This window comes from Paramormyrops kingsleyae, chromosome 13 (genome assembly GCF_048594095.1).
Source record: "Paramormyrops kingsleyae isolate MSU_618 chromosome 13, PKINGS_0.4, whole genome shotgun sequence".
In the NCBI taxonomy this organism is placed as follows: domain Eukaryota; kingdom Metazoa; phylum Chordata; class Actinopteri; order Osteoglossiformes; family Mormyridae; genus Paramormyrops; species Paramormyrops kingsleyae.
Genome location: NC_132809.1, coordinates 8,465,974 through 8,482,127, shown reverse-complemented (window position 1 = coordinate 8,482,127; position 16,154 = coordinate 8,465,974). Strand labels below are relative to the sequence as shown.

General features: G+C 42.5%; 1 protein-coding gene across 3 annotated transcripts in view; it reads left to right on the top strand.

The window, feature by feature from the left end:
• Positions 1 to 564: 564 nt before the first annotated feature.
• LOC111848207 (adenylate cyclase type 2-like) overlaps positions 565 to 16,154 on the top strand; it is a 36,784-nt gene continuing 21,194 nt past the window's right edge. The window contains exon 1 of one of the 3 annotated variants that reach the window (XM_023820028.2): positions 565 to 1,058. The gene's annotated coding sequence lies outside the window, so the exon portion shown is untranslated. Of the gene's footprint in view, positions 1,059 to 4,043; positions 4,194 to 16,154 lie in introns of those variants that run through there. The other 2 variants (XM_023820030.2, XM_023820029.2) reach the window with 2 other exon arrangements.

Genomic DNA, 16,154 nt, shown 5'->3' with positions numbered 1-16,154 from the left:
ATGCAGGTAACCATTTTACGTCATGTGTTTTTAAAAGGCAGTCAGTCTGAGCGCATGAACAATTTTTTTTTTTTTTTTTTTTTTTACTTTGTCCTGTCCGGCAGCTTTAGCAAGCAGAATCATGGTCTGAATGCACTGCTGTGCCATGAGGGGCTCTATAAACTCTGTATAGGTCCCTCATGTTGATTGATTTCTTTTTATTTATTTCATGAACATGAACATTTTTTTTCTCATTTGTTCAGACTCTTACCCTGTCTGACTGGAAGGCTTTGGTCTCCTGCTTAGGCTGTCCCAAGTATATTTAACACTTTTTTTCTGCCTTTGTGTATGTATATAGGCCTAGAGTGTTTCATTTTGGTGATGTCTTGCATTGCCAGTTGAAACACATAAGATGTTAGTCTTGTACAGGCTCACTGGTTTTGTATTCCAACAGGTCTGGTCTAGTTTAGGGAAGGGTGAAATTTAATTAAATTTGGGAAAAGCACCTTTTGGCATGTAGAAATCAGAACAGTTATATTCATATTTGAAAACTGGCAATGAAAGGAAGTAGTTACTGTACTGAGGAGGAAAGCCTGAATGATTCGGGTGCCCCATACGTGAAAGAGGCCCTGGAACATGCCAGAAATCTGGTGACTGGGGGGTCGGAGTACACAGGCTCACTCCTGCCTCTTACGCTACGAAGAAAAAAAATATATGCCTAAAGTGAATGGTAAACAAAAGTTAAGGAACAGCTTAGATTCCGTTCTGATATACAGAAGTGACCAGCTTTCAGTTAGGTATACCTAACTGGGAGTTGCGTGCCTTTAGACGTTACGAAAGTGTGCATTTCCGCGTTGATGGGGAAAGTGAGATGCGCGTGGTGCGATTCGGAGCGCGCTGCTTTGTGACAGTAAATGCTAGGGGGGGGCGGCCGGCTAGCGGAGCGTAAAGGCGGGCTAGGCTGCAGGCTGCGCGGTGAGGGCAACGTGGGGAGGTAAACACTGCCATCGCGAAGCGCAGGAGCGCCTGTCTGAGCGGCTGCGGGGATCCGCCGAGCGTCTTCGGCGTCCGGGACACCGGTGAGTAACAGAAATCCCGCGTTACCTGTCCTTTTAATCGAACCAGAAGCCCATTTATTCTTTTAAGTATAAACGACACCTGGATCGCCCGTGAAAGCAGCTCGCCCTAACATTGTGTCATGCATACCGACTCTTTATACTTCATTAAAACAGTAATAAAAGGCATCATTATACCGCTTCCCCCAAAAAGGATTTAATCATTTGCTGAATTTTAAGTCTGAAAGGGTGCAGTTCTCGAAGTTTAAAAATATATATATATTTTAATGCGATATCTGTGTAGGCGGTTAACGATGTTAGACTCGATCGCTTCCTTTTTTCGTTTGGCGTTCTTTCCGAAGCGCGACAAACGTGTTTATTCTTGTAGGAAAATGGAAAGACTCAACGATGTAAGGAAAAATTACTGTGAATCGGGTGCCGTTTCAAGAACTTCAGATACTCTGCCATTATTTCCTTATAGTAACAGAATGTGCAGTCTTAACGTATAGTTAGTGCGCAAGAAAAAAGGAAGAGGCTACCAGCCGCCTTTAAGGGTCTTAGTGCAAGACTTTCGCAGAGTTTGTGGGGAAAAGCATCATTTTCGTGCCTTCCCAAATAGTCCTAGCAGCAGCCTTCCAACGTTTGCATAAGTTTAAGTCAAAGTACGCATCATCATGCACATGAGTGACGGGAGGGGGTGGTTACTGGAATATGAAGGAGTGCTGTGAGTGAGAACTAAGGTGTAGGTGATACTTTATGTGTACGTGGGTCGCTGTACCATCCTGTTCGCCTTCATTTGTGGGTCTGAACTCCATTTTGTGTCTTGATCGGGGCCATAGCCAGGGTTTTTAAAATACCGAGGTCAAAAGTTAGCTTAAATATTTCAGCAACCTAAACTTTTAGAACTGTATGGTTTTTATACTGTGAATTACTGTAAAGGTATACCCCGTTATGGGTTGTACTCGTTGGATTTGCAGAAAAAATACTGAGGACTTCTCCTTGGTGTCCTCAATGGTAGGTACTCGCATGGCTGTGATTGTTTATTAAGATTATTTGTTTAGTTGAATCCTGCCCTCGCACATCTGTCCTGCTCACCTGGTCCAGCACACAGCTTACGTTGGTGTCTGTTGGTTTCTCCCAGTCACACTTGCTACCTTTCGTTTAAGGCAGTGGGAGCTGTCTCTCCTATGGAAGCAAAGCTCTCTAGCTGCACAAGGGGTTGGGCAGGTAAACTGAATCTTAAGGTAGGATCACCATATATCTTTTTCCCAGACTTGTGCTCTTTTTTTTGGGACCAAAAATACCTGAAATATCTGGGATTTCACTTCAATTCATGTTATAAATTTGTTTGCTACTTCCCATGTGCATATTTGCGTTGCTTTGACTCCTGGTCCTGGTGTCTCTTTTTTGCCAATTGAAATATGGTCACACTACTTGAGGTAATCCGTGCAGTATTTCCATGTGTGTTTTTGTCTGTGCTGAGGTAATGAGAAGGTTTCTGCATCACTCACCAAATGCTCAGTCGGCCTCCTGTCCTTCCCCTTCCTGTGAAGATCGTATCGCCCTGCTTGGGCTTGTAACACTCACCGTTTCATGAAAGGTGACCGACTGTTTTGTTTCTGGCACATCGTAGAGTGCACTCTTACCAATCCCCGTAATCAGGGCACAGTCCCCACACCAAAATAACCACTCCGCTTTTCCCTGGGTCCTAAAATCAGATTCCTGGGTAACTAACATTACATTAAAAATCTGTCATTGTTTTTGTAAAGAAAACCAAAAAAACAAAGCCTAAATCTATCACTATAACAAAATGGCCACCATTATATTTAATTAAAGATTGTTCTTGATGCTCAATGAATTCCATAAATGTGGTGTAAAGCACATGCGTTGGTGTGTGGATGTGATCTTCATACCCTGCCCTGCTTTCATTTTCTTTCAAATCTCATTAGAAAACTCCTTAGATGTTTTAGAAGCTAAAACAATGTCTTCTTTATTGGTTTTTCACTTTAACATGTTAATCAGGCCAATAATAGCTTTTGACCAATTGGCTTTCCCTTGTTATCCTTCTTTCCAAAAAGCTAGAAGTGCATTAAATTGGGAATATCTGTAATGGCGTGACACAGAATGGGAACTCTGGGTTCAGAGAGAAGCGTGACACAGTGGTTTTGTGGGCAAGGACTGTAGAGTCATCCGCCCCATAACTGCTCTTACCATAGCAGAAATCCTGATTGACTTGTTTTCACCATCGTTTACTCTCCCAGTTTTGAGAGGCTTTTTGTTATGCCTGTTTTTTTTTTGCGTGTGCATTTGAAATCAGTATATGTCATTTCGTACCAGGGTAAGGAGCCACATGATTGTTTGCCATCAAGGGCAAAGATTTTTCAAATAAATAAATAAAAATTTGGAAATGTCTGGAAAAACAATGACATAACATAAGCACCAACTGTTGTTTTGTGTTTTGTGGCGTGGGCTTTGCTTTAGTCTTTTAAACCACAGTAACACACATGACTCAAGAACAATATAAAGAACAAAAATACTGCTGTGCTTTTATGCTGTTATGAAATTGTTGGCTTCCTTCTCTTTCAGCTTTTTGATGGGTAAACGTTTAACAGTGATTGATATCACTGCTTTGATGTTTAATTTAAAAACAAGCATTTATGTACCCCAGATAGCGCTAAGGTGGATTTACAAATTCCTAATGCTGCATTTTTTTGCAGTGATTCATCCATTCAGACAAATCCAAGTGCTTAACCATTAAGGGGGGTCTCAGTGAACCTGGAGCCTATCCCAGACTGCGCAGGTCAGGGGTTAAGTGAGAATGAACCACACACTGCAGAAGTCATTCTGGATTGTGGCAAACGCAGCAGCACAATTTGGGTAAAAACAACACTGCCACTGACTGTTATTGTCACTGAAGCATCCCAGTAATATTCTGCTCCACCCAGCTTCTTCTGAGCAATAAATGCCTAAAAAGCTGCCAACTCAGCGGTAACTAGACAATACCTGCTAGTCAGGCAGCCTGTAAAGTTCTGTGCTTGGGAATCGCTCCTTCGTCGTTTTGCCACACTGTACAGAAGAACCTCAGCAGTGTATTGCTAGTTGCAAAGAGATTACTGGCCTGCATTTGTGACAATGTGCTGTGTGAAATTCTTAACCACAGTAAGTAGAAATATGCAGCACAATGCAATGGATATCTGTGGTGATTTGTAGCCGAGCATTTAATGCAAATGAGCTTTCACTTCCTGCTCCTGCCTTGGTTTTGCAAGCACTGTTTTGTCTATATATTTGACCAAGACGTGACAGCGGTCCTGCTGAGTTATGATGGAGAGCTTCTCGAGTGTCATCATACACACTCTCCGATTATCTCAATTCCAGTTCTCATTTAGCAAGTACGGTGTGATGTCTAACATGCTTATCTTTTAGGTGACATCATCTGCAGCTTGCGGTGTCGAGTTTTTCGTGCAGAAATGTAGTTTTCTTCTCTGTGGCCTCTTCAGTTCTTGCTGCTTGAGACTGTTGCCGGCGCCAACTTCTCTCATATATGACTGTGACTGAGAATGTTGTTTGCACCTGCGCTGCCAGAACTCCCAGTTGTGGTGTGCAGTCTAAGGGGTTTGCTGACTTTTAATTAGGGTAATGATGTTTACCCTCTAGCCTTGGGTCGGGCAGTATTTGGTGGTCGTGTTTTTGAAGTGACGATTATCCAGGAGCTTATCGTTAAATAAGTGCTCAGTAGTGTTTTTCTTAGTTTTCAGTTTCCTCCTTGTATAATTTTGAGTCTTCTTGCTCTGCTAATCTTAAGAAATGTGCGACGCTGGCTATAGTTTCTGGGGATGTGTCTGAAAGGGGGTCGACCTAGAAAGAGACTGTGATGGAAAGCACACGCTTCCTGAGTTTGTTTAGCCGTGCAGATAAATGTAGCTAAACCCTTGGCTTTTCTGAGGTGATACTTCAGGCGTCCAGGGCCCATAAGATCGCTTAGACACCACGTCTTCCAAGAATCCACTTCTCCCAGCAGGCTAGGCTAAGACAGAGGATGTGCTGTGCCCCGCAGCAGGAGTGCAACTTGAAGGGAGAAGTGAGCTGGAGCTGTTATGAGGAAATTCAGAGCTTGTTTAGGAAGACCGTTCTATTTTAGAGAACAACATGGGAAGGGTTTCACGCCGATAGTGAGACGGTGTGTGATTGGGAAACCTCTCCTGACGTTCGTTTTGAAAATCGAGGATTTTTTGACCTGTTCGTATACATCACAAGTGCAGCCACGTCTGGACATATATCACGTCTTTACAGCCTGTCCCTGTAGTGTTTATTCTGACCCCAATATTTTGGCGTATCTACTTGCTAATGGTTTTCTGAAAGAAGACTTTCATAGAGACATTAGTCTTACCGCAATTCAAAGCCGGATAAAAAGCTTCATAGTAACCATTGACTTTGCCTTCCTTTCTTTGTGTAAGAAATGAAGTCACCTGGGGTGAGATGACGTGAGCAGCGGTAGATCATCCTCTGCAGGCGGAGAGTAGGAAAGCAGGTTCTTGCTGTTTCTCGTAGGAGTGGTAAAATTTGGCACTGCTTAGAACTTTAGTTTTTCTTTTTTTTTAAAAAAAGCCTTAGAATGGGACAGGAACTGCAATTCCAACTTGGGACACTTTAAACTGGATGGCAGTTATTCAAGAATGGGCTGGGTGCATCTACTTACGTTCAGATCTGCTGAGCGTAAAAGGCCCCCACCATGCCCGTTGAATGCCCTCACATTTAGAGAGCGCCATCACACCTGAGGAATCTTCAGGCTTATGTGTTTTTTTTTTTTTTGGGGGGGGGGGGGGCATATCAGCTGGAGACACAGTGACGTGGCTGGGGTCTGTTTCAACAGCTTCTCTTAGTCTTGGAAGTTTGGATTTTTCTCTCTGGAATAGAGACGCGATACAACTAGTCCGCACATGCTCTCTGACTCACAGCAGAAGCATTTCCCTGACCATCACAGCCCCACCGCTTCAGCATGCTCCTCTGATGGAGCAGGCTTCTGTTCAGCAGCTCCCCCTGCAGCTCAGGATGACCATGCAATGGGACAAATCTGAGGTCAGAGGTAGACAGTTCAGGTCCAGAAAGTAAAAATCCAGACCAAGATTTTGTTTCTACCAACCAGTTGAGATCTCTGACTGTAACTCTTTATGCTCAACTGGTCAGTTAAAATAAATATTGGTCTGGATTTGTACTGATTTGCACCTCTGCCTGAGGTCTCTATAGCACATTGTCAGCTGCTGTAAGAAATCCATCTCTAGCAGGAATGTGAGGAAGTGAAAGGGACTGGAATGGAATTAGGTATGATTGTCGCGTCTGGCCGTGGGATGGAAAATCATCGCAGATGGCTTCCATTGACTGGGTTTGGCCGACTATCCTGCTGTGTTTGGCATTACTCCGAGGCGCTACTGCATGGCTGATCGGAGGGGAAGTAGTCAAAGTCAGCTATGGTTGTTAGATAACCCTATAGGAACCGTATCTCCTCTGTCATCTGCCACATAAGACCTTAGCTAGTCCTTTTTTTTTCTCACGGATCTCTAGAGCCGGTCTGGATCTTCTGCATTCTTACTCTGTTCATTTGTAGGACGTCTTTAGCAAAGTTACAGTGGATGGAACAGCAGAACTGCTAACATGAGGTTCTGTAGCATGCGGGTGGTCTCCTGAGTTGATATAATGTGCTATACTGCTCCATTTTAAAAAAAAATTTTTGTAAGTCACAGGTGTGTCTGTGTATAAGAGTGGCACAGAAAGCTTTCTGTGTTTTTGGGTCAGGATAAATTTATCTACCGGAAGGAAGTTACGACATCACGTCGTGCTGCTTGGTGTTTCGTTATGAGACATGAATACTCTTTCCTCATTCTGTAGAAATACAGCTTCAGGCAGTAATCGATTTGTCTCTTAGTGGCTTTGCCACTCCAGGTTTGTCTCAGACTGTCCGCCAGCCCGATGGTGAGGTGTGATGGAAGACAATCTTCTTATCCGTTATCATGTTAGGTCTCGCATTTGGTATATCTTACCCCCCGTTTACTTTCCCTGCTCATAGAAGGAGGTTCGCCAGCCTAGTGGTGTTGTGTTACGGTGCTGTGGAAGGCTCTCCTACTGTTGGTGTAAAGCTCGAGCTGGCTTTAAAGGGATTGGGGCCTGGTCACGGTGGTTCCCCTCGCTACGTAACAGCACCACAAGGTTCCAGACGCGCTTCGCTGTGCTGCGATCACGTTCCATCACCAAGTGACAGCACAGTGGAAGGCTTTCAGTGGCGAAATTCTAACCTTCCTCTCCAGCACAGATCGCACTTTCAGAGAATCACAGGAAGGAACTTCTGGAAACTGGAGCTGAGGTTTATTCCCCGAGGGCTCGGCCTGGGAGAACTGTAAAGGGAGTATCACCTACCAGGGGAACCTGTTCTAACTGTAAGGGATGAGAGTTTGTTGTGGATGGGCATATCCCAGGGGGGTGTCCGTTACTGTGTCTGAAAAAGGCATTCTGCATTGAAGTGTGCAAAGCGCTGCTGGATCTCCTCACTTTGCACACCTGTCGCTTGTAGCTTATGGCGTGACCGTCAAAGGTAACCTCATAATTAGCCCCATTGAAAACACTCTTATGTTTTTTTTGGTGCAGTTAAATGCAGGTTAAAATGGCGCTCAGTCTTTAATTTCATCGGGAAGTGCGTTTATTGGGGGGTGAACAGTCCTGTGCATGGGAGCGTGCCCCATACTGTCATCAAGGCTTGGGCGTTACTCAAAACACCACTCTTTTCTAATTTAACCATAGCACCATCACACCCTACAAGAATTTTATCACCATTAATATAGTAAAAAGTTTTGGAAAATAGCATCAAAATGTCATATACTGTGGTATAACATCTGGATGGTATGACGGTATGAAAAATTAGATATCGCCCAAGTCTGACTGTGAAGATGCCACTCAAGACCTGACCCCAGGTTCCGTGGAAGTTCTCCAGTCTTTGCTGCTGGCCGACGCCACACTGGAGATGTCATACAGGTCTGACTCATTAGCAGTTGCCTCACCTGGATTGGAGCTTCATTGACCTGCTGCTGTTTCAGTCAGTGCTGTACCCGCATTACCGGCCCAGTCGCCTTTGTGTTCAAATATCCACACATTACGCAACAGCACTGTGTGCCATGAAACACAGGTAAATAAAAATGAGCTATATTACTTTGGACTAAGAAATTTTAGGTGGTGTCCCATTTAGTTAATTCTAGGCTGTTTGTCCTATAAGAAGACCTATATGTCACCTCTAATCCACACACAGTCTCCTGTGGTGTTCCACAGGGGTCAGTTCTTGGCCCCATGCCCTTCATCCTCTACCTTTCTCTGCTCGGTCAGGTCATCAGCCACCATGGATTTTCCTTCCACTGCTATGCCGACAATACACAGCTTTATGTAAATGCCACAGCTGCAACGCCACTATCATCATTCCCATCATCCCCCTCTCAACTCACCATCTGTCTGGAGGAGATAAAGGTATGGATGGAACACAATTTCCTTCAACTCAACAGCACCAAAACCGAGGCCATTCTGGTAGGCACTCCTCACCAGACCAAATCATCACCCATAACCAGCATAATCTTTTCTGGCTCCAATATCTCTCTCTCATCGACAGTCACAAATCTTGGCGTAAAAATGGATCCCCAACTTACCTTTGAATCCCATATCAACCACCTCTGTAAGACCTCCTTCTTCCACCTCCGGAACATTTCCAAACTCCTCCCCATTCTTTCCCTATCTGATGCCGAAAAGCTGGTCCATGCCTTTATCTCCTCTAGACTGGACTACTGTAATGCACTTCTCTTTGGGATTCTTAGCAAGAGCCTGCAGAGGCTCCAATACATACAACACTCTGCAGCTAGGATCCTGTTGCGAGTGCAAAAACATGAGCACATCACTCCCATCCTCCACTCACTTCATTGGCTTCCCGTCTCTGCCAGGATTGAATATAAGGTTTTGCTTCTTACACATCAATGCATCCATGGACATGCCTCCCCCCCCCCCCCCTTACTTCAAAGAACTTATCAATCCATAACACGCAATACGTTGCCTTCGTTCTACGCACTCAGACCTCCTCCACATACCCAGAACCAATTTAAAGACTATGGGAGATGGGGCTTTCTGTGTTGCTGCTCCACGCCTGTGGAATGCCCTCCCTGACTTCCTGAGGGCACCACAACCCACTGACTGTTTCAAAAAGCATCTTAAGACATTACTCTTTAACGAAACCTTTGGTTCCCCCACTTAGAGGTTTTAAAATTGTTTACTTTTAAATTTGTTTATTTTGTCTCTTTTTTTTTTTTTTTTTTAAAACTTGTAGCCCTTTGACTTGTTGCCCCATCCTGGGTTGTTGCCCCATCCTGGGTTGTTCCCTGCCTTGTGTCCATAGCCTCTGGGATAGGCTCCGGACCTCCCGCAACCCTGTATAGGACAAGCAGTTTCAGTGGACGGATTGACGGACGGAGTATATACTATATTAATATAAATTGTACATATATACAATATATACAATAGAAAATACAGATAGTGTCCAGGGTTAGCATTACCTGTGAACAACAGTGCAGTAGCTAATGATACGGTGAGTTAAGTCAATTTAACAGCAAAAGTCCATTAACCTCTCATAACTGGGAGGAGCTGAATGGCTGTATGGCCGGGGGACAAAATCAGGAATGTAACAACAGTTTGCTACTGAACATAGTCCTCTGCCTGGTGAATGTCCAGAGGGTGGCTGGCATTGTCCATGATGGTCAGCAGTTTATTGACTTCTGCAGGTGTTTTTTTTTTTAAGCCCGGACCGCTGTAAAAAAAAGGAATAGGAAACTATTTTCGTTCCTGAAAGCCTCTGAAATGTAAAGATTTTGTTCCCCATTAAATGAAAACATGAGGGCAGTGTTTTGGTCAGGGAATGTAGGGAAGTGGGTGTCAAAGTTTTGATTGGTTCTTTGTGTATGACAGTTATTTGTTTCGTGACAGCTAAAATGGCACTAAAGTTTTGGTGTGGCGGCATCCCAGGGTAGTAAATAAGGTTAGGGACTATTGCCAATGTGGTGTTGGAAACGATATATAAACACTGTCCTGTCTGAAATTCCCTCCTGTCACATAGACTCTCACCAAGTGGATGGAGAGCAGAAATTTATTCTTTAATAAACTTCTTGTAAGAAGCAGGATTATTTTGTTAGTTATTCACAAGGCCATTTATGAATCATTTCTAAACCGGCAGATTTCTAGACACTTAAATGCTAAGATATGACTCTTGATGGGACTTATTTTGGAACTATGCGTGTGTGCATGTCTGCCTGCACGTTAATTTTAGTACGTCCTCATTACTATGACATGGCATACTTGCTGCCTTGGGTGCTACCGCTAGCCAAAGGATGGGTGGAGCTTGTGTTCTATCTGCAGCAATCCCCTCTCCAGCAGATAATGCAGACTATCTGATTGTTCCCCTGCATGCACCCACCCCGGGAGCACAGATGTTGCAGGTTTTACGGCTGCACATGCAGGAAGATCTTCAGAGGCGAGCTAAAGCTCGAGGCTGTGAGGCAGAGAGGAAGTGAGCGGGGCGTAACTAAGTGACAGCTCAAATTCGGCGGCTGTTCCTCGTGCTCATCATGTCAGGCCCAGCCATCTTGCCTGTGCTCTAAGGGGCTGTCTCAAAAAAGCATGCACATTTCAGGAGCTGTTTTAATTGCCCCTAGACCACAAGCGACTGCTCTATGACTACTCAGGAAGCCCCCTCCCCCATAAAACTGGCAAAAGAATTGAATTAGTAAATGTATCAAGATAAGATCATTTTATTTTGCGATTAAAAGTTTTATATATCACAGCGCTGATCATTTCACAGGAGTCACTTTTGACAATATATGCAGAAGGCAGTTTTATCCAGAAAGGGCCGTTGGGTATGTGGGTTTTTGCTGCAACTCCCTAATTAGATTACAAATTAGAAGACTGATTGGCTGAAGAGTCCTGACACCGGGATTTAAACAGCTGACCTGAAGGTTACCCCAAGAACCTGCATACACACCGGCCCTTTGAGGATATGGTTGCCCACCCCTGATATATATGTTAATTTTCCCTTTGAAACTAAGATAAATATGGCCAATATATACTGTGCTTCAATAACAGTCTATGGAAGGTTCTTGTTCGCTTTGTCTAAATGGAGAGGGAATATGCTCTGATTACATGTATTTGGAACCTGCCTGGACGCCTTGTTTCTCTAGGAGTCTAAGAGAGCTGAGCTTCATACACAGTTTTTGCTTAGGCAGCATTGGTTGGGAAGATAGATTTGCAGTCCGATATTACTGACCCGCCTAGAAGTTAGGCTTCTCTGTATGGTTCTCTGCAGGCTTCTCCGTCTCAACGAGACAGGATAAACTACCAAGGACATTAATGCTTACAACTGACAAGTTTCACATGCTGTCCGAGGGGTTGGTGGCTCGCAGTATTCAGTGATCCTGTCACGTGCAGGGCCACTGAAACATTTCACTGCCACCCGCAGTGACAGTTAATCATTTTGTATGTCTTTCACCAATGGCAGTTGTAAATATTGCAAATCAAGTCGTCATCATTGAATTTTGAATTTGGTTGTTTGATTTTCAGTGACATTTCAGTACGTTTTTTTGTAGAGTTGTCACAATTACTCAATTGAACTCGATAACTTGATTATTAAAAAGCGGCCTTTAAAATTTTCGTTCTCGATTACTCTTCATTATAGCATAAGGAAAGATGACGTGGATCCAAATAAAGAGCAAAATAATTAGTTCTGTGGAAGCACTTGACATTAAGAGTGAATGAAAATGCAGTAAAACCACAGCAGGACGGCAATGCAAATGCATCTTAAAAGAAGACATTCCGGTTTGACGGAGTCACCCAGTAATGTGACGTTACCAATATATATGTGCCATATAGCCGTTGGGCTGAATATTGGAAAAAGTTCACATTGTGATATTTTAAGTTTTTGCAGTATTTGGAAGTCAAGAAAATTAAATATATAGCCAAATATTACTTATTATCTACCAGTGGAAATTAGTGGGAGAACATTTTAAAACAAATTTGAGGAAGCACTTCTTTATACAGCGTGTAGTTAGAGTATGGAATAGTCTTCCTGCTAGTGTAGCGGAAGCTAAAACCCTGGGTTCCTTTAAATTAGAGCTAGATAAGATTTTAACAACTCTGAGCTATTAGTTAAGTTCTCCCCAAACGAGCTTGATGGGCCGAATGCCCCCCTCTCGTTTGTAAATTTCTTATGTTCTTATGTTCTTATGTCCAATAAGGTCTGTCAAATAAGCTGGAGGCTTTGCCAAGTTGTGCCAACAAATCATTTGCTTTTGTTCAATATCGTCTCTTTGGAAATCAAAATATTTCCATACAGCAGAAGACAAATGTCATTATCAGTTCCCTTTCCTTTTCTCCTCTTCACTTATTTTCGTTTCATTTGTCACAAACACACCACGAGGTCTATGAATCAGTTCCGCAGCAGAGACGAGAGTGAATATGATTGTCTCGGAGAGCACATGTAGAGCTCATGCAAAAGCAGTGGCGAGAAACATTAGACTGATTTTTTTTTTTACATACTTGATAATGTTGAAAAAGAACCGTTATATAGCAAAACTTTTAAAGATTTGTTTCCTATGATTGATTAAAAATGTTTTACCGCAACTTATTGATGGTTTGAACCCAGCAGACCGTTGTGGTCTTTGCGATGTGACAATTGCGTGTTCATGAAATGCTGTGTTGATATTTACATCACACATCGATCAAGCCTATAAAATGTGGGCGGCTCAGTGGGTAGTGCTATTACCTCACACCACTGCTTTGTGTGAATGTGAAGTTTGTATGTTCACTCTGTGTGTGCTTGGCTTTTTGGTGGATCCTCCAGTTTCCTTCCACTGTCCATAAACATGCAACTTAAGTGAGTTGAAGTGCCTAAATTGACTATGTGACTGAGTGTGCACCCTTCAATGGTTGGTTCCTTCCTTGTGCTCATTGCAATGTATATATTATGTTATATATAAATGATTACTTGATGAATCGTGAGGTAAATGGGTAGATTACTTGATTATTGACAGAGCTGGGTAATTCAGGTCCAAAGAGTAAAAGTCCAGACCAGGATTTTGTTTCAACCAACCTGTTGAATACTATGTCACTGTGACTCTTTATGCTCAACTGGTTGGTTGAAACAAACTCCGGATATGGACTTTTACTCTCTGGGCCTGAATTACCCAACTCTGATTATTGATATAGTCAATAGTGACAACTCTAGACTCGGTTAGTAGTTGCTCACTAACTAAGCTGTCTGTATGTTCAATACATATAAGTAACTGATGAACTAAAATAAGAAAAAGAAAAAACTTTTTTGGTTATTCTGCCAGTTGTCCACACAATGCTTTCCCTGTTTTAAAAATTTTCATCAGCTATTGCCCTAGAGTGACACAACAAATGACCTCCTGGAAATTCATAGGTGTGAATTCATTTCAGTTTGTGTCTGTTTAGTGTTTCATTTTATAACTCTGTGAGATCATTTGAACTTCCAGGAAATAGAGGAAATCAACTTTGCATGTATGCTTCACGTAAACAAGTAACTATTCACCATAGGGTCATTCCATGTCAAATCATCACACTTTCGGACCTCATTGTCACTGATTTTAACGAAACTTCGCATGCTGATTTGGTCAAATGAGTAACTCATGATACTGAAATTGGGTGAGTCTTGAATCAATATTGAGGGAGAACAAATTTTTTATTTTTTTTGGGGGGGGGGGCTATGAATTTGATTGGCTATATTTACCTTAATGTAAGCTGCACAGAAGTGGTCCTTATACTGTTTTAAAGCTATTGTCCAGCTCTATAGATTGAACAAATAATATGCCGTCCCCATATGAATAATTACTATGTAATAACCGATTAAAAAATAAAAAATTCAATAACAACAAAACCTATATTTCAAAATTGATAAAGTTGCTTTGTTCAGTTAAATCTCCATCACCATTGATTCACCCAATTTCAGTTTCATGAGTTACTCATGTGACCAATTTAGCATGCCAAGTTTTGTTAAAATCTGTGACGATGAGGTCCGAAAGTGTGATGATTTGACATGGAAAGACCGCATATAACTTGTAATAGTGTAATATAGTGTAAATATAGTGATTTTTTCTGGTATACTATAGGGCCTTTAGACATAAGACATAAGACATGTAGACATAAGAAAAATGACAACTGAGGAATAAAATAGAATTTTAATTGTATCAGTAACCATCACACAGGATTTAAGTGCAGTGGTATTTCCCCATGTTTACTTTTGCTTTTTTTGATTATTAGTTTATCTTTTGCTACAAAGTCTTCTAGCTATAAATGGATACATTTCACATGAGGGCAACTAAATCTCAAAAACAAAATTAGATATGAACTTTTCCCCAGCATGCCAGCTGTTTAAGAAGAATTAAACCGTTTTGGATAGATATTTTCAGCCATTGTTAATCCTTAGAGTGTTAATCTTCAAAGGTCTGGTATCATTTTTTAATACTACAGGGCAAATAGATGCTGTCTGGAATTGAATAATGTTGCCGTGAGAAACAACAAGAGTAAAGTGGAGGGAAGTCATGAATGTGATTGACAGGATCCACTCTAATGTAAATAAAGGAACTGATGTAACACAGGCTTATTTGAACATGTACGTCCATGTGAATACAGAATGTATGCTAAGGAATTATGACTTTTTACTGCTTCAAATTTTGTTTTCTTGTTAGCGAGAAAAACCTGACTTACATATTTTTTTGCAGTCATTTGAGGCACTTACAAGATCATATCACAAGTTCAAATGCGCAGAGAGCTGGCGAAGAACTGTCACCATTCTGGTGTTAAGCATGAGTCAGGGCTCAGCCTTGGGTGTCTTTGCACCTTCTCTTCCTCCACTCCATACGAGAAAGTACCAGCACTGTCTGGCTTATAAAATGATACCCTTTCAATGAAATCTGTGACCCCGTCCCTGTGACCTCTTCCATGTCCCGTGTGAAGATGGCAGCCATTTCACACAGAACCGCAAAAAGGAGTCTGTGCCCATCTACTGACACATGGACCTTTAATGTTGGCGTTGCGTAACCCCTTGTGTTACTGTGTTACACAATGCAGATTAGCGCTCGCTGGGACTGGCGGCAGCTAACGTGCCACTAATGAAGCCTGGTCACACGAGCTTCTTTTCACAGACACAGTCTGTTGGACGTTTCCAGGCGCTGTTAATGTATTTGAGGCAACAGGAACCCAACTGGTTTTTGTGATGGACTTGGCATCGGAGCTGCATATCGGGAGTGCTTTATGACTTAAAATCCCCGAGAAAGAAAGAAATTACTCTGCCACAATGAGCACAGATCTCACGTCTTACGTAAGACCGGTCTGCTTGAATGGTCATTCCGATACACTCGGGATCAATGGGGACCGTGACTAATCCGAGATGCCGTCAGGGGCTGAGGGTCCTCCTAATTCCCGGGCCTTTTGTGCACGTCTTCCAAAGACATCAGCGTGGACAATTTATGAGGATGAGTCTCAATAGCAACTACCCTTTAAAGAGACCTTTGTAATAATAGATGCTTGGTTTAGTGCTGTGACATCAGTGCGGTATGCATTGCCGTTTCGTTTATATATCCGTATTAGCTTTGGTATGTCTTTAAAACTGCCTTTTATGTAATCATTATTTTAGTAGTTTAGTTGTATGAATAAGGATATGACTTTGCCTTGTTTTTACTGTATGTAAGTCATTGTGGGCTACCTCTGACTGCTAGTAACAACACTGGGGCTGCCTTAATGTGGAATAACGTTATAGCCCATTACTTTAGAATGGCACACTCAGCGCCTTTCGCGTCGCACACAGGTCATTATTTTAATCTGCATAAGTTTACCAGCAGCATTTGGTCTGTCGGGCTTCCTGTTTTTATCTGAAACTGTGGGCTAAAAAAATGCTTCAGAGAGCCTAGTGTTAATCTGAGTACCTCTCAGCAGTGGAGTGTAGGACACCGTTAATTCAGTACCTGCAATGCTGCCTGTCGTAGCATTTTGTAGTGGCAGGATACCAGATGTGATTTTCCTACCACAGGCGAGGTA